The 18,096-nt window shown below is 37.5% G+C and overlaps 1 protein-coding gene across 2 annotated transcripts in view; it reads left to right on the top strand.

Moving 5' to 3' along the window:
* The first annotated feature begins 479 nt into the window (after nt 1-479).
* Nucleotides 480-18,096, top strand: part of CNTN5 (contactin 5) — a 619,546-nt gene continuing 601,929 nt past the window's right edge. For both annotated transcript variants that reach the window (XM_071555265.1, XM_071555257.1), the window contains exon 1: nt 480-890. The gene's annotated coding sequence lies outside the window, so the exon portion shown is untranslated. The remainder of the gene's footprint in view (nt 891-18,096) is intronic.

Genomic DNA, 18,096 nt, shown 5'->3' with positions numbered 1-18,096 from the left:
GCACGGAAGGGGCTGCTGGAGCTGTAGTGTTACGGCTGCCCCCGGTGTGCCTCAGCCAGAGCGGCCGCGGTGTAAAGACGGAGATCGCGCGGTGCGGGCAGCAGCCCCGGCTCCCTGGCTCCGGCTGCAGAGCTCGGGGGTAGGGAGAGTCATCACCGCTGGAGGGGAATAAAATGCATTGAAAAAAAAAATCTTTACAAAGCAATCTACCTGGAAGGAGGATGGAGAAGGGGCTGAGAAGGAGAGGATAGGGTCAGAAAGTGGTGGATAGGTTAGAGGAGCAGGAGATCAGGGGACAGCACTCGCCAACTCGACCTCTTGCCTTCACGCTCCGGGGCAGAGGAGCGAAGAGGAAAAAATCAGGGAGGAAGGTGGAGAGGAGGAGGAGGAAAGGGCGGGGGGCCGAGGAGGGTGTGCTTGCGCGCTTAGGGGTAGAGGCGAGCGGGGGGCGGCGAGCGGCGGTGTGAGATGGCACTCGTATAAACACATATCCACATCATCTATACATCCACACGCGTCTAGGCAGGGGCGGGCAGAGCTTCCACCGCCCCCACGGGAGCAGCCGGGGGAGGCGCCTCGGTCCCTCCGCCGGGAGGGGGCACGACGGGACCGGGAGGGGCTCGCGGGAGCAGCCGGCGCGGATGCCTTCACCTGGGGTTCTCCATCAGTGAGCGAAGCGAGGAGGAGAGGCGGTCGGGTCTGGAGAACTACCGCTGGATGGTTTAATAAAAAAAAATATTAAAAAAGAAAAGAAAAAGGAAAAACCCCAACTCTGCAATCCTCTGCTCCCCCAGGCTCAGCACCATAAGGGACCGTTATACTTGAGGCTGTCAGGAGGATGGGAGAGAGAGACTGAAAGTCAGGGCGAGAGAGACGGTGTCACAGCAGCGGTAAGTGTCTTTGCCGTTCCCACAGCCTGGCACTGATTTCCCTGGTTAGACTTTGGAGTGTGCAGATTATTCGTGGTAATATCCATCGCGGCATCTCTGTGAGCAGTCTGCTGTGAAACCGACAACGGTGAGATCCCATTTTTGGGCTCCTGCTGCAGGTTTCTGTGTTTGAGATTTTTGTTTTGAATCTTATGTTGAAATTGTTTTCATAATCGAGCAGAAAAGTTGAAGCAGAAATTACTGTGATCTGCTATATGATTCCTGTCATTTAACTAGCAAGCAAACTACTGCAGTGAATGAGTTGTGAAGAGAGATGCGAGGCTTTTAGAACATACACATACTCAGAAAAGGAATGCCTATTTTAATATACTAATTTTTTACGTTGGGGAGAGCTACCATGCTAGTGGTTGAGGGTGAATCAGGAAATAACACAGCATATTGAGTTTATAGTGATGCACTGAAAGTTGTGTTGCTTTGGAGTTCAGGATGGTACTTGGCTTTGGGGTAAACAATTATCTCTAGAATTAGAAAAGTATGGTGCCTGGACCGTCTTTTGCTGACAGGCAGAAGTGATGGAATTACGGAAAGATGCACTGATTTTTCCTCTCTGATGTGGGGACAGTTGATAAAACTATGTGCAATGTCTAAGATCTGGCTAGAAGATGAACTGAGAGTTATTGTAATATAGAATGTGAAACTATGGTTTTAAGATTTTTATATCAGAAAAAAAGTCTATTACTGTATCTGTACTTCAGATGTTTAGTTTCATTCCTGTTGAGCACAGAAACTTTATAAAACAAGTTACACAAGGTAGAAAACTTTCTCACATCACACTATGTGTTGCAGTATTTTAGAAATCTAACATAAAGTTTTTGCAAAGTTTTGTTTTTAATTTAAAAAGTAATACTTTACTTAAATGACACATTTTTCAGAGGTTTTTTTTTTTTTTTGAAATGAAGGACCTGGTGCCAGTTTTTTTTTTTCCTGAGGAGTTAAAGCATTCTCGTAGACTTCAGTGAGCTTTGACAAGACCCTGAAGTTTGAAACCAAAATAAATGACACACTCATTATTAGCCAAAAGCTAAGGGAGGATTTCTGATAATTAAAATTTGAATTATATTTTCCAATTGATAAAGGTGCAATTAATTCTTACTGAGTTACAGTACAGCTCCTTCAGAAGTACTTTATGGCAATCAACGCGAAATCAGTTCATCGTGATTAATGTTATTACAGTGGATAGTGAAAGAATTAACAATAATTGGGCCATTACTTTAAAAAGCTATCAAATTGTCTTTTAACATTTCTAAAATATATTTTAAAATTAATTACTATAGCATTTATCTAAAAAGTTTCAAAACGCCTTTGTCTTGTGAGGGAAAACTAGTGTGAGGTACACTGAAAGGAAGACAGAAAAGTAAGATGCAAACTACAGTAATTGAGGAATGTTTCATGTACATTTGCCCTCAGTGGCAATATGCTTTTAACTATGGCAATGTTTGAGAGATGAGGTTAAGAAGGCAAAGGCTTGGAAGACAACAAATAAGGAGAATGAAGTGTTCAGCATTCTTGAAGATGATAACAGTGAAGTAGTTTTAAAAGTGGACTATTAAACATGCAAAACTTCTGTTTCATATACACTTACAAAGCAAATGCCCATGCAAAAAGTCTGAATTAGCAGAGCATGATATAAAAGTGTGATGATATCCATGGATAGTTGGGAGATTCAGTGTATATTTTAGTTTTGTTAGTCAATAGGAAGCTGAAGGTCATACTTTGAATTCTAGGTTAACATGTCAGGGCTATGGATCTATTTTTCATTTTATAATGAGAGCAGATGTACTAAGAATAAAAATGGAAAAAAAAAATCTGACTGGCTGAATTAAAGTTGAGAAATTGAAAGAAAGGATCTTTGAAAATGACTTGAAGAAAAATATCCTAGCAGCTAAGATAAAAGATATGATTAAAAGCTGTTCTTAGGAAACAATAAAGGGCAACTTTAAGAAATGTGTAACTTAGAGGAGTGTTAGCACAGATTCAATACAGGGAGGACATGACTGGCAAATTTGCTGGTGTCCTCTGAATAAGTTACTGACATGGTAAACTCTCCTGGAAATCAGTAATATGATTTATGGAACTTTCAGAAATGTCCAGTTTGGTGCTCCACAAAATATTGATTTGGAAAGTAAAATTTTTAAGGAGTGCTGGAATAATTTCAAACCTGACTTAGACATAGGGACCAGAGGGTGTCAGTAAAGGTAAAGAACTCTGGATGGAAGGAGGAGGTTAAAAGTAGGATGCTTTAAGTGACAATCTGAGATCCAGTTTTCCTTTTTGCTTGTTATAAAGCTGGCATATTTGAAAAGGATAAATCTGATTTGCTAGCAATATAGAAAAATCTATCCCACTGAACAGATTCAACACACTGAAAGTTTTCTGATTAGGTTAATGATAGGAATATTTCTTTCAAATAATTAATGGAAGTCTTTACAAAAGATATCATAGAAAACTATATGTTAAAAATATGCATGCCAATGCACTGAGCCCTCTAAGGTGATTGGTTCAGTGGCATTGAAAAAAAATAGTTCTGAATGATTTTGTCTTTCTGAATGTAGCCTGTAATGCAGATCTTAGTTCCTCTGAACACACTGCATAATTTGCCACTGCTGGTCTGCTCCCTCCATATGCTTCTGCTAACTGCTTATGCACTGCACTTTTCTGTCAGTTTCAGAGCAACCTCAATCATTTGAACAATTTCCTGTACTATACAATGCTAAACTGAAATCCACCACAGTTTATACTAAGTTCTTAATTCCCAAGAATCAGTGTAAAATAGACATTTGTTTGCTAATATTGTATTAGTAGGTGTTTCACGGTATTTGTTTTCCTTCTTCTATGCTTCTCTGATGCTTTTTTCAGGATCTGTTACACCCTGGATTAATAACTTCTTAGCACTTTACAAGGGAAAAATACTCTTTCTGGAAGTGATGGACTCCCTACAGATTCTTATCTTCTCAGTGATTTTGATCAATAACACTATATTAGGGGATAGTGCCTTTTGAAAAATTATGAAATTGTTAAAACTTGGTAAGATAAATACATTCTGATTTTGCATAAAGATTTCAAAGCTTCATAATGTGCATGTATGTATGTATAGATGTGTTTATACACACAACAGCATACTAGAGCAATGATTCTCTGTCTTTGTAATCTGGAATGGAAGCAACAGTAATATTTTCTAGTTAGTGGAAGGAAAGGTAATCTTTTTTTTCATAATTAATTTCTTGCCTGATTTATGAAGCTAACCCAAAGTGTGTGAAGCATAAGAAAATCTGATCTTTGTGTGCTGCTTTCTAAAAGGAAATTCAGGATAATTCACTGTACTTCATAAAGGCAAAAAATCAATTCTGAAGTGATCCAAGTGGATATGTAATAAGGGAAATACAATGTCAGATTCTGTATGTTGTGACTATAATAAAACATTAGAATTACTGTCCATGTTATAGCTGATGTTCTTGATCACACGTGCCCATACTTTGTATAGTCATCCACTTAGACTAGCTCCTAAGCTTACAGAGTCATGAGGTTATGTCAGAATAACAGAGTAATGTGTGCTGCCATGTGCTAGTTAAAACACCATATATAAAACACCTCTTTACATCTCCTTCAGGACCAAAGTTACATGCCAGTCTTGGGATAAATTGATAGCTTCTCTACATTCCCATACCTAGAAACAGAAAATACATCAAACTCTTTCCATCCATCAGAAGCCTCTTTTGGGAATTTCCTTTTTTCAGTGTGCTCTTAGTGGTTTTATTGTAAATGGTGTTAAAACATGATGTTATCGTTGGAGAACCTTCTGCTGCTGGAACTAAAAGCAGACAAACTTTGATCATTGCAGTACCTGAGAGGAGTAAAGTATGACAACTTTTCACTCAACATACAGGGACTGTGGCTTCAGCCTCCTTACAAGTGAGAAATGTTCAGTTTTTCATAGTTAAAGATTTACTATATATTCAATCAGACTTCTAGCCTTCAAATAATTTTGATCAGGACTAAATGTACAGTTTTGTAATAGATGTAGGCATTGTATCAGGCAAGTCTTTTGGGTGTCTTCCTTTACCAAACAGCATCACTTCACAAGAATTTGTGAATCCTGTTTTATTTTTATTGGTTTTGTAGTCTTCATTAAGCACATGAGGGACATTGTCCTGTAGTTGTAAGATTCCTGCTATAGGTTGTAACCAACCTGCTATAGCAAAGTATTCACCCAAGAGTAGTGGCTACACAGATGAGCAGGTAAAGGAAAAATCCTGTTCTGGCACAGTATCAGAAGAAGCTGATCTAACAGCATAAGCTCCTCACAATATTATGTTAAGGAGACATTCAGGCACTAAAGTTGAAAAGTTGTAATTCTTGCTTAGCCATGAGAACACATATCCAGAAGATGTGTTTGCCGCAATATTTTCCCCACATGCATGATCTCAAAACTAAATGGTACTTGACAGGAAGCTTAACATAAATTTACTCTTGGAAAAGATGATTAATTATTACCTGTTTAAAAACATATGCATTAAATTTCTGAAAGATTATCATTATCCTGGTTAGCCTACTCCACAGACTTTCATATAATATTTACTCTTGGTTATTTGCAGGTCTCCACATAGACTTCAGGTGTAATCAACAAAACCACATCAAAATAAGTCAACAAAGTTGTAGTAAATATTTTACTTTTTCTTCTGAGATAGTTCTCCCAGAGAACATTTTCCAAAAGTTAAATATCTTAGACACTCCAATAAATTACCTTGGACATGCTGTAACATTTGTATGACATTCAACGCTGTTGGTCAGATTGAGTCTTTCAGCATTGTCATGTTCATATTACTGTGATGTAATTGAGATTATTCATTTATCATTATATTTATTCTTACGATGGCTTGGACATGGGACAAGTTGTGCAGATGAAATGAATGGAGTAGAAAATACTGAAAATGTCATGAGCTGTCTTGTTCCTGTATAGGAATTTTAGTATGTTTAGCACAAGAATTCATTTGAAGTTCTGGACATAGAGACAAAATTCCATTAAGTTTGTTTTTCCTATGCTTACTAGTTTCTTCTCCACAAGCATTCATTGCCTGGAATTTATACTACAGCCCACTTTCTCGACCAAATTAATGATATAAAACATTTTTTATGTAAGGTTGCACTTTCAAAACTGAAATAAAATCAGATATAGTTCTGTACTTAATTCTTAGGTTACTTTGATGTACAGTTCATCAATTGCATGTATAAATTCTAGATTTTTGTGTTTTTTGGCTTAACTTGTAAGTGCATCTATTTACATGTATTTAAAAAATGCAGATATCATTTTAAAATGCAGTTGTCTCAACTGTCTAGTTCACATCACAAGTCCATACTAGATATTATTTAGATTAGCACTATGATTGCCATAGCATTTTTGTATGTTTGTTTGGTTTTGATTGTTTGTTTATTTTTTAATGATAAAGGTCCTTTATTCTCTTACTAACCTTATCATCATTGTGAGAATGGGCATAATAATTATAAATCAAGATTGCATTGTACTAGTGGCTGTAAAAACGAAATGGTCTCTGAATCAAAAAACATATGGCTTACCTCAAAACTTCCTTTTTTTGCTGCTATTTGTGACCTTTGAAAAGCTTATATCTACGGGAAGACATTTGTATTTTGCAACCATGCTACCATGATCAGGTACAGATTTCTTCAAGATCACTTCCCACACCAGTAAAAAGCCCAAGATATGATCTGCAATACTATGAGAAGTATAATGATCACACATATATGTGCTATAAAATTTCTTACAAATTTGTCTGAAGACTCTACCAGCAGCCCACAATTACTTCTGAAATGCATACTATTTAGACCTCTTTTCTAAATTAACTTATTCCTTGGGTTTCCAAAACCTTATGCAGATTAAATCTTATTAAAAACAAATATATGGACTTTCATAAGACTTTCTCTTAGAAAATAAGCTGTCCTTATTAAAATCTCTTATTTGTTTTGGTCAGTCCAAGAAGCATGAATTAAAAAAAAAACCACTAAATAATTTACTGACTCTTGTGCCATGGCCTAATTCTTTGGTGTTGTTGTTTTTTATTTTTTTGTGTTTTTTTTTTTTTTTTAAATTTGGTTGTGGTGTTTTGGTTTTGGGGTTTTTTTGTTGTTGGTTTTGTTTTGTTTTTTTTACTTTTGTACATCTGAGGTGATGCAAGGTCTTGATTTCTCAGTATGATGCTGTGCAAGATGCTCAAAGTGTTCTTACTCCCCTGTAACACATGAAATGTCATATATTGTTGCCACTTACATAAAACTCAGCTCAGTGATCTGGGAATAAAGCCATGACTTCTCTGATGTCTTAAAGTCTCTCTAATGTGTGTATGCACATCTTCTCAACTCAAACCCAATTGTGTAGTATTTTCTCTTTCTGTACTTTGGAAGCTATTTTCTTGGACATTGAAATAGCTTCAGACTGAGGAAGACTGCCTTGTTACATGGCTTTGATAAGAGACATAATTGAAAACTTAGATCAGATCAGATAACCAGGGAGGATAATTTATTAAGAGGACCATCAGCATACAGAGATAATTTAGAAAACATGATATATAGCTGAAATGTCTTCAGTCTTGTTTTCCCTCTTGCATATCACAACTGACTGATTGCTAAGATCTAAGTGTTTATTTGCCTTATCAATCACTTTGTGCCTGAGTCATTCACTGATGGGCATAATCCTCCATTTGTGACTTCAAAAAGCATCTCTGGAGGATATTTGAATGTCATCAGCAATGAATTGAGACATTACTGAAGACATCAGGTAGGAGAAAGATGTTTGCACAAGGGATGTATTAATCAACAACTGGAGAAAATGAGCAGCTTCAAAGCGGTATAATTCAGCTGAATTTGGATTAAATTCTGGTATATTTTCTGTAAAGTAGAAGCAAGACAGACTGATTGATCAAGCCATGGAAAAAACAAAGTCATCTCCTAGAAAATAAATATAGATTGAGCAAATCAGGAAGCATTAAGTGTACTAAAGATTCTACCCTTAAAAGGTCATTACTTAAATCCTATTATCTCTGTAATTTTTCATTAAATATCCATAAATTACTATCAAGATTCCTTCTCTGTCAATCTTTGCAAAATAGTTCCTTTGAAGCAGCATGAGTAGTTGTAAAGGAATGTAAAGGCATTTGCTAATGATTTCTTTCAACGCTTACAAAAATATGTTCAAATTATAAACAATTTGTGCATGATTATATAGGATTACAGGATTTGTAAATGAGAATAAGGTATGAGAAAAAAAGGAATGTATTTTTTTTGCTTCAAAAGAAAATGATTAGTAGCTTCAGATGTGATATTCTGCATCTAGTAAAAGCTGGCATATAAAAAGATAGTTAAACTCTTTTAATGTTAAATAAAGATATCTATTTCAACAACTGCATTCTAGTTTCATACGTTATCTAAGATTTCGGAAAACATAGCAGACTTTTCTGTGAGGATTGCTTTAAAGTCAAAAGAATGTGGCTTATGAGAAATCTCTCCAAAACCCGTAATGGATTTGGTTACTCTTTGCAACCTACAGTAGACAAACAGAAGCTCATGGGATCCCAAGAATTCATCTAAAATCTACCTGTAGGGGGTATAATAAGATTTGGAATATATTGCAGTGGAAGAAACAGACTGTAAACAGCTATATGCAAGGCAGTGATTTTGGACTTGTTATTATTGTTTCTGGGGTTTTAATAGTATTGTGATGAAGTAACAGCAAAGCAAATGCAAAGGTTTACCTTTTATTGAGTCAAATCTCGTTCTTTGAACTGGCTGGGAAAAAGTCCATCCATTGATTCGAAAATAAAAATTAAACCAAATAAAATTAACTTCTGGAATTATCGACACTAAACATAGAGTTGTTTTACTTCTTTATAATATAGGACAGATCTTAAGGCACCTTGAAGGTACAGGAAGAAATATTTCCTCCTTGTTTAAGAAAGCAGCCTAAAAGTTTAGTGAGTAGACACTTTGGCAGGTTATACACAGAACATCCTGTTGCAGAGGACTTCTACTGCTTTGTACTAATTTTTGTTTTGAATTTATTCGTTACTAGTGTATACAGATATTACTGGATTCAGTATCTTTAGTTATCATTGTTTCCTCTTGGTGTAGCCTATTTTATTGGCATTTTCCTTTGATTTCCTCCTCACCTGATATTTTCCTACATGTTAGCTGTCATGAATTTAGTTTTCATAATTTGTATGCTTGGTTTGCCATTTCTGTAATTTGTATTTTATTGCTAATGTCAGACAAAGAAGAAGGTGATGAGGGAAGTATTGAGAACACAACCCTTCATCAATTCCCACTGCCACATATAAAGGCAGCAAATAAATGTGTTCTGTTAATGCAGTAAAGTCAGAGTCCTTGTGCCTTGAGATACATTAAAGAGACTCTCTAGCACTCCAAGGACTGCCAAATTAGACAATGGTGAGGGAAAAGAAAGAAAAAAGAAATAAGCACTTTTACATAAAATTCACACTGCATTTAACAAGCGTAAGAGAAAAACACTTATCCAAAGCTAAAAGCACAGGTCACCACAGCTTGAGTTTAAGAGTCAGGCTTTCCACTGGGTGGTTGCAAACACAGTTTGGGTAGTAGAGAAATGGTGAAGACCATGCAGCGATGAATCACAATTTCTCTGCTCAGTGCTAAGTGCGGGAAAGAAGGGAAAAGTCAACATAAATTATTCATCTTCTGTGTCACAAACCTGCACCTGCAAATGGATAATCCTCTATTAGGGCTGCAGAAGGTCATATAGCACATACACAAAACACTGTTCTGGGTTATTGAGTTTTTTTTTATATACACAGTAGAAGCTGTCACCTGAGCACCACTGGGAATCAGGTATTGTGCCTACTATCCTGTCAAGTTATATTTGTCCTAAAAATGCCTGTTACCTTCATGAAACATTCTGGGTACACAGCAGATTTTTATAGGCATATTTCTTCTGAGTCAAAGCATGCATTTAATGACTGTGTCTTTAGTTTTGATAGAAGTAAGCAGTTAAAGTTCATTGACCACTAGCACCTGGTGACTGCTCGTTTCCTTAACAGCTTGTGCATTTTTTTTCATACCTCTTCTAGTTCTCTTTTCTCGTTGTCACGATATTGTCACATCCTCTCCTTGTGCCTTGTAATTTTGCTCAGGCTTTTGTGGCTGATTTTTACTGAGGAGGACTCAATGCCATCCAGAGCCAAATTCTCTGCTGGCATAGGTAAGTGCAGCAACTCTAAATTTGGTGGGATCCTGCCTACTCATTTTAGGACAGCTGCCACACCTTGAATTTTTCTGCAATCCTCAGCTTCCACTACCCTATGAACTATCTTTTGCCACTGGCAGTGACTGAAGAATTCTAGGCTTGATTTTAGATCCGCTACCAAATGTATTCTGGCTATGCTAGCGACAAGCAGAGCTCCATAAAAAAATACCCATTTTTGTTCTGTAAGTGTCCATCTGCAGCAGTGATGATTTTCTGCCTAAATATTTTATTCTTCTGTGAATGTGCAAAAATGTGATTTTTTTTTCTCTCCTGCTGGTTCTGCTGACAAGCAGAACTTTTTTCATACAGCTCTATAATTAGGCTCCGAGTCCTGCAGAGACACACAACAGAGTGGTAGGCTTTACATTCTGCAACACTCAAAAGTTGCAGTTCACAGGCATATGTGCTTACATCTATCCTACCTCTTTGCATGCTATAACTAGTCTCTTCCATTCCCTTCAGATCCGTCCCCCTGTGTCTAACAAAAATGAGAATTTTGAGTGTTTCTGGTCCTAAACTGCAAATCAGCACTCAACCACTGTGTGAAACTTTTGACAGAATGGAACAGAGTTTCAGGTCACCATTGAAAATACCAGCTCAGAAATCTTGCATTGCTTCAGGTTATGCAATGAAACTATCAAACTTAATATCAACACATACAACTCTTAGGGGTTTTCACACAGTTCTTTTCAGCATGAATGTGAATTTTGGTTGTGATTTCCGTCACACTACAGTGTTCCTGATAACAAAACCCAGTGATGATGATCCTGTATAATGTTCATGTAGCAAATACATAGTTGTGAGGAAATAGATCACTGGTAGAATCTGTATGTGGATTGTTATATATTGCTATTGTATGCCATATGGGGAAACCTTCCTTTAAGATGACCTTCAAACTAATTTGTGCATGCTGTTTTAGAGAACACAGGTCTCTGCTACTTGAGGTCATACATAGCCACAGACACCAGTAAATTGGTAACGTTAGTTTTATCTCCTAAAAATGATTAAGATCTGATATTTCATGCTTAATAAGTTCTATCCAAACCATTTGGAAATATGGACTAATATGATTTGTTTAGCTTTATATTGGCACAGTTTGGATAAAAAGGTTTTCATGTTATAATATAGCTAATGAGAGTTGTGGCTTAATCTTCAGGACTGTTACCAGCAAGCATATTTATTGTCCTTAGCTCAGTTTTACAGGTTTAATTAATAATGGAGGCAGTTGAGTCTGCCTGCTTGGACTAAAATAATTAGCAGACAGTAAACAACACTTTGTGTTTCACTTTATGAATGGTGTGGTGCCACTTTAAATATTTAACATTTTGATCTGCGTAACCAATCAATTCTTACAGTGCCAGGTTAGAGCTACAATCCAAGCAATAAAGGAGAGTTGTGAGAAAAGGTAGGGTCCTGTAATTGCTTCCAACCAGCAAGGGCTGCAGGAAATGGAAGAAGACCTAAAATTAATGTTAAAAAGGATGATATGAAAATGCAGAAGTTGTCAGAAAACAATTGATAAAAACATCAGAGAGGAGGGGGAGCAGATAGAAAGGTGTTTAATGCAGCTCAACAACTAACTGTTTAGTTAGATACCCCTGTGAGATCTTAGAAAAGTATCTCACACAATGGAATTTCAGCTGATGACATTTCTTTGTATATTCAGGGCAAGAAAAAAAAAGATATTCCTCTTAGTCAAGTTTACTGCTATTTTCTCATAAATATTGATGGTCTAGGGAAGAGAAGGCCCAGACTGCTGCAAAGCAGTCAAAGCTTATGTATTGAGTGTGTCAAAACCAGAAATGATTGCAGTTTTGACTTCAGAACCATGTAAGCCTGTTCTGAGCAACTTCATACAGTATCTTTAACTAAGCATACGCTTAACCAAAATTGACTTCAGTGTAGTTATTCTTAGGTGCAGTCCTGAGCAAGTACTACTTTAAGAAAGGAATCATAACACCTAATCTTTACTTCATGGCGTGGAATAATACTTTTTGTATTATAACCATTTTTTATTTCTATCAGAAACATTCAACATACTCCTTAACCTTAAAAATGTATGCTTTTGTAGATTATGTATTGTAATGCCCAGTATTTATTTTCTATCAGATTTTTTTCTTCTTTTCAAAATCACAAGAACATATTGATAAACACATTATAAAATTTTAAACAAGCTGCTTAATTCAGTCAAATGAAGTTCACTTTCAACAGCATAAAATATTCAGAAATACATGTTTCCATTTGTTTTGGTTTATTTTCCTGGAGACTAGATGAAGATGCAGCCAGTACCATGTGAGGCAGTGTTTTCTTGCTGGTGCACAACTCAAAAAAAAAGTCCACAAGGACATTTCTTACTGAGCCTGCTTCGATGAATTAGCTCTATTACTGCAGCCCACAATGAGGCTTCTGAGCTGTAACTCACAACAGGTTTCCCCTCCAACTCTTTTATTAATCATGATCATACTTAGATGAGAGCCTTTCTGGTTTTTCATATTTCATACTGAATTTGCAGAGTTGACAGAAAAGACCAAAAATATTTGCTAACCTGTTGTGTTTGGTACAAAAACCACTGCACAATGTTTAATATGGCTCCCTGATGTGCCACTTGTACATGGTTGTTTTCTAGAGAAAGATCAAGCTTTTTTTGTATTTTTCAGTACAGTGTACTGCCTCCAACATTTTAAAGACAATGCTTCAAGTCCCTTGCCATTTGAGTAGAAGTTTCCTGGTAGTGTGCTTTTGAGTGGAGGGAGGGTTTGACAGGGCACGGATACAGGCCTTGGGATGCGGGAAAGGGGCTTCATCTCATCCTCGAGCTGAGTTGGGAAGCTTTTCACCAGTCAGACAGCAGTAAAGCAGCACTGAAACATTAGATGTGTGTGTGTCACCGCCACTATTTTTTTTCTCCTTTGCAAGCAACAAAATATCACAGTCATCTGAGAGAAAATGAGATTTACAGGAGCTTCCATATGAAGTCATTTGATTTTTTATCTATTTATAATAAGCTATTATGACAGCACTTGACTGCTTATTTGTTAATGAAAATCCAAAGATGGATGTGGAAAATGAACGTTTATTTTATTCAAATACTTTGTTTCTTTCACATTGTTTTTCTTCTCCAGACCAAAAATATTATTTTGCTATATGGAAAATAAAATTCCATTCCCTAGTAGGATTTCATTAGTGATTGTCATAAAACTGAAAAATCTATTTTTAATCCAGTTCATGTATTAACTACCACTGGTTCTGGGCAACCAAGGACCTCATTTTCACACTGTATCCATTCTCCCATCTGTAGAAACCAATGCAAGCATCAGGGAAGGAGTTAGTTACCTATTCATCCTCTCTTCGTGGCTTCTTTTGTGCCACAGAAAACTCTAAAACTGACAGCAAAGAGCAGTTTGAACAGATCACTTTGTTGCCAAGGTAATCAAATCCATGAAACAAAAATAAGCAGACTTCTTGTATGATGTTTAATGTTCATGGCTGACTATGAAAAAAGGTAACAGCTTTCCATAGCAGTTAAGGTGCACATCTTTTGGAATAGCAAGTCGCAATATTTGGGCAGTTTGCAGAGTCTGTACTAGATGAGGTGTGAACCAAGGAGAGGGAAAAGGGATCTTTAATTAGGAAAGATGGCCAAGCCCAATGCATTTGTATCCCAAACAGTTATTTCAAGTTTATGTATGTATGAGTGTGCAGGAAAAGGTGATGTGGTTTTTTTGTTTGTTTGGTTGGTTTATTTCAGAATTTCAAGTAAAATTCAAAAGGTTGTGAGTTGTGATTGTCACTTGTGATTTCTGAGATATGTCTTACTGTTCCCAGTAAGGAAGTCTGACCAGCTAGGAAACAGTTTGCAAGCACTCAGTCTCAACTGGGCTTTTGTTTGTGTTATTTTTAACCTCTGCTATCAGTGTATAAAAATATGACTTGAACTTTTGATTAATATGTTTTTTACTGCACCATTAAGATTGCGTAGTTTACTAGCAGCATGGGGAAATTCACAAATACATTTTTTTCTACTCTCCGAATAGAAATAAAGTAGTTTGTGCAGGCATCCTCAAGGACCTGTGTCCTGAAATACTTTTATGGAAGTTAATGTTAAAAGGAGTGTTATGGGAAAATTGAAGTAAATCATGTCAAGGCTCATATTACCATAGTGCTGAACTGGGGGGAAAGAATTTATTTTAGTAGAGATAAAATATCCCTCCAGCCAGAGAAAGAAGACACTCCGGGGCTCTGGACTGAACCATATGCCTTGCCATTGAGATCTCCATGGTTTGCAGCTTGTCTGCTGTGGGTCTGTGAGCCAGTTTTCCCCTTGGAATTGAAGTTTTATGAGAGGAATTCACAGCACAGTAAATACTGATGATCCTTCTTAACTCTCATCTGCCTCATTTGTCAAGATGATGAATCTGTATATGCTCATGGTTTTAAAATATAATGTGGTTTGCTATTGGCTCTGATGGTTTGTTGTTTTTTGGGGTTTTTAATAGCATGGAATTTTGCTGTTCAGGGTTATTTTATTTCATTATGCTCATTTTTGTGTAAACAGTGATCTATACCATTTGGTCACATACACGCTCTTTTGCTACAGAAATTGTTCATCAAAGTGTTGACATTTCATTTTAGGACATATTTGGAAAATGCCATATAGTGTATATGAAAGCTCTGTGCATTTGCAGGAGTTTGCCTGAGCTCAAATTCCCAAACACTTTAGAAGGAAAATTCACAGCCTTACAGCCCAAAAGATTGGTCTTTCTCCCCACCTTGATAGAGAGTAAACCCCAAGCATGAATCACATGGTGAAATGTAGTCATTCTTACATGACCGGGGGAAGACATGAGGAGGTGGGACGGTGCATCTAGTTCTAAGCTTGAAGCCTGGATACGAGTATTAAAATGGAAGAAAGCTGGTAAAAAGCTGTCCATGTAGTTGAAGCAGAGATCCGAGAAAAGACTCAAGAACAGCAATAAGGCTGTCCTGCCTCCAGCTAGGAGGAGGAGGACAGCTAAGTCTATTGGACATTGTTGAATCAGAGGAGTGGCCAAGGCTTTACCTCTATACTGACTTGTGGATGATAGCCAGTGCCCCATGTGGAGGTTGCTAGACCCAGGGAAGAAGACTAACTGGAAGCATGGAGAGGCCCAGGTAGGCTGTTGATATGTAGCAGGACACTACTGCTTGAGTAGAATTTGTGAAGAGTCGTCATATGAATGTTCATGTGCCCAAAGGCCGAGCTAATGAGGAACATCACACCTGGACTAGCATAAGGGAGAGATGTTTCTGGCTTGGTGGGCCCATGATACCTTGGGACACCTATAGGTGAATGCAAGGCTGAGGGGTGGATTTAACTATGGACGCTATTTCTAAGGTTATCCACTACTGTGAAACATGTGCTTACTATTGTGAAGACCCCTGAGGAGGAGATGGTGACCTCAGTGTGGGGATGGAGACCCCTGGAAGGGGAAGGAGACCCAGTGTGTGCCTCAAGGACATTTAACCTTGGGAAAACAAAATAACCTGCATTTTGAGTTGTGTGTTGCAGGCCATGAACCACTGGGTGAAGAAGACCTGAGCTGAACTGGTGTTGGTGTCCAGTGATGAACTGCTTTTCTTGCCCGAAGTATCTACCTCATCCTAATGGACTAATGCCTACAATATGGAGGGGTGGAAAATGGTTCTGAAAAGAACAAAGACTGTTTAAGCATGGACTTAGGATATGAGTGATGTAATATGGTATGGAATAAGGGGTGGAGTTTTATGGTTTAAGTTAGCCCTAAATTTAGGCTTTAATTTTCAGAGTAGGCCTGAGATAATCAAGTGACTTGAGCTGGCTCAGGCTAGCTGACAGCAGACTTCTATTCTCCAGTGGTATTCCATACCATATTCCAACATCATCTCAAATATAAAAGCAGGTGTAGGAGGGGCTTAGTTTATTTCCTTTTGGCTGCTCAACTGGGAAGTACATGTTTTGTTGTTTTCCTGGACCAGGTCTCACCGTTGCTTGCTGCTGTGGTTTCTTAGGAAAGTAAAATGTTTAGTCTTAGTCTTCTCTCTGCTTGGGTCTGTCCCTCAGGGGATTGAGTTCTCTTAGGTGATTTTTTTATAGCTAGAATAGTGGGATTTTGTAGCTAGAATAGAGGGATTTGTGTTTGATGAGGAATGAGGAGTTATTGTTTGTTATATTTGACTTGTGTAGGTGTGTGTTGTAGTTTTATTTTGATTTTCTCTTTTCTTTATAAATATATATAACTAATTTAACTTTAAATCTTGGAGGTTTTTTTCCCCTCCCTTTTCTCATCAGGGCAAGGAAGGAGATTGACTTCATATTGGGCAGTTGGTATTTTGCCAGCTCAACCCAAGACAGCTGCTTTGCCTCAACCTTCTCTCACACCAAAATACCACCTGCATAATGCAGACAGAATTAAAACAAATTGCAGGAAATGTGTCCTCACAGAGCATGAAATCAGCCTGAGGAATACGGTCACATAATTCATAAATTTCATTTTTGAAAAGGCTGGATAATTTTATGACCAATAATAACATTTTTAGTTATATATGCTAAGTGAGGTATAATTGGATTTCCTGCTCCATAGCATCAGCTACAGGGTCACTACATCACTACAGGGGCTGGGAAGGGATTTATTTACACACACACACATATGTTCACACCCATGAGCACTTCTCCTGCATGCAGCAATAACTTTCATTGAAGTGTAGTAGGGAATTTTCTGAATCATCATGCATAAGCCACTAGCTATGAATAGTTAAGGCCACCATCTACATGTCAACAAGAGCCATGCAGAGAAACTGTAGTAACTGCATGTGGAATATGTGAAAACTGTGGGCACTTGGTCCATTTCCAAATGTCAGCAAGTCTGAACCCAGGTGCAGGAGGAAGAGAATTTGTCTAAACCTCAGCTTTTAATATTCAAAAGGTTTCTGGCAGTACAAAAAACCTAATGCAAACCTCAGTCAGTACTGGTGTACCAGCTGTTTGCTGTAGATATAGTCACTAAAATGTGATCGAGAGTTTCATTAGCACATCCTTCACTCTCACATTATGGTTGTTTCAGAAATAAACAGGAATAAAAAAATAAAATGGTTGCAGTTTCTATTTTAGTAGTACAACTGGAGTTTTTTTGTTTGTTTTGTGTTTAGTAATTCTGTAGGTTAAAATTAAAAATTGATTTGAAAATTCAGAGAATAATTGCTGCAGAAAAAATTCAGACTATGAGTATGACAAAGTAGCACACTAAGCCTATTTTTACTAGCATGCTTTATGTTATCTACGCTGAAATATGACCCTATGGAAGAATGGGCTAATTAGTAAGGTTATTAAAGTATCATATGTCATGATCAGCACTTTCAGCTTCCAGAATAGGATCTTGAAACCTTTTCTATCATTAAGACTCACTGTGTAGAATAAGAGAAGAGTTAGGCACCAGAAATAAGCCAATTAAAATCTGTATGTTCAACATGCAGATGCCTAGAGCTTGCCAAAGGCAAGCAATGATGACAGGGACAAGCCTTATGCCCCACAGAGGCCACGACAGTTTGACCTGGTCATTCACAATGCATGTCACTGAACTCTTCTTTTAGAGAGTTATGTTTTAAAAATAAAAGTATAACACTCATTCTGTTAAAATGCAAGAGGATAAATTTCATTACTGGACTCTCTGTGGTTAAAGCCATTCCCCAAATGGGCTCAGTGTCATGAGGAGTCAGGGAGGATGCAAATACACACGTACATTGCCGTAGCATGGTTAAGTGCTCCCTGATTGTGCAGAAAGTTGCTCTTTACTGAATGGAGACAAAGCACATGCTGGAGGAAGCTTCACTGATGCTATTAATTGAATG

Source organism: Pithys albifrons, chromosome 1, assembly GCF_047495875.1.
Source record: "Pithys albifrons albifrons isolate INPA30051 chromosome 1, PitAlb_v1, whole genome shotgun sequence".
Classification (NCBI taxonomy): domain Eukaryota; kingdom Metazoa; phylum Chordata; class Aves; order Passeriformes; family Thamnophilidae; genus Pithys; species Pithys albifrons.
Note: the sequence above shows the minus strand (reverse complement) of the source record. Positions and strands in the feature narration are given on the sequence as shown.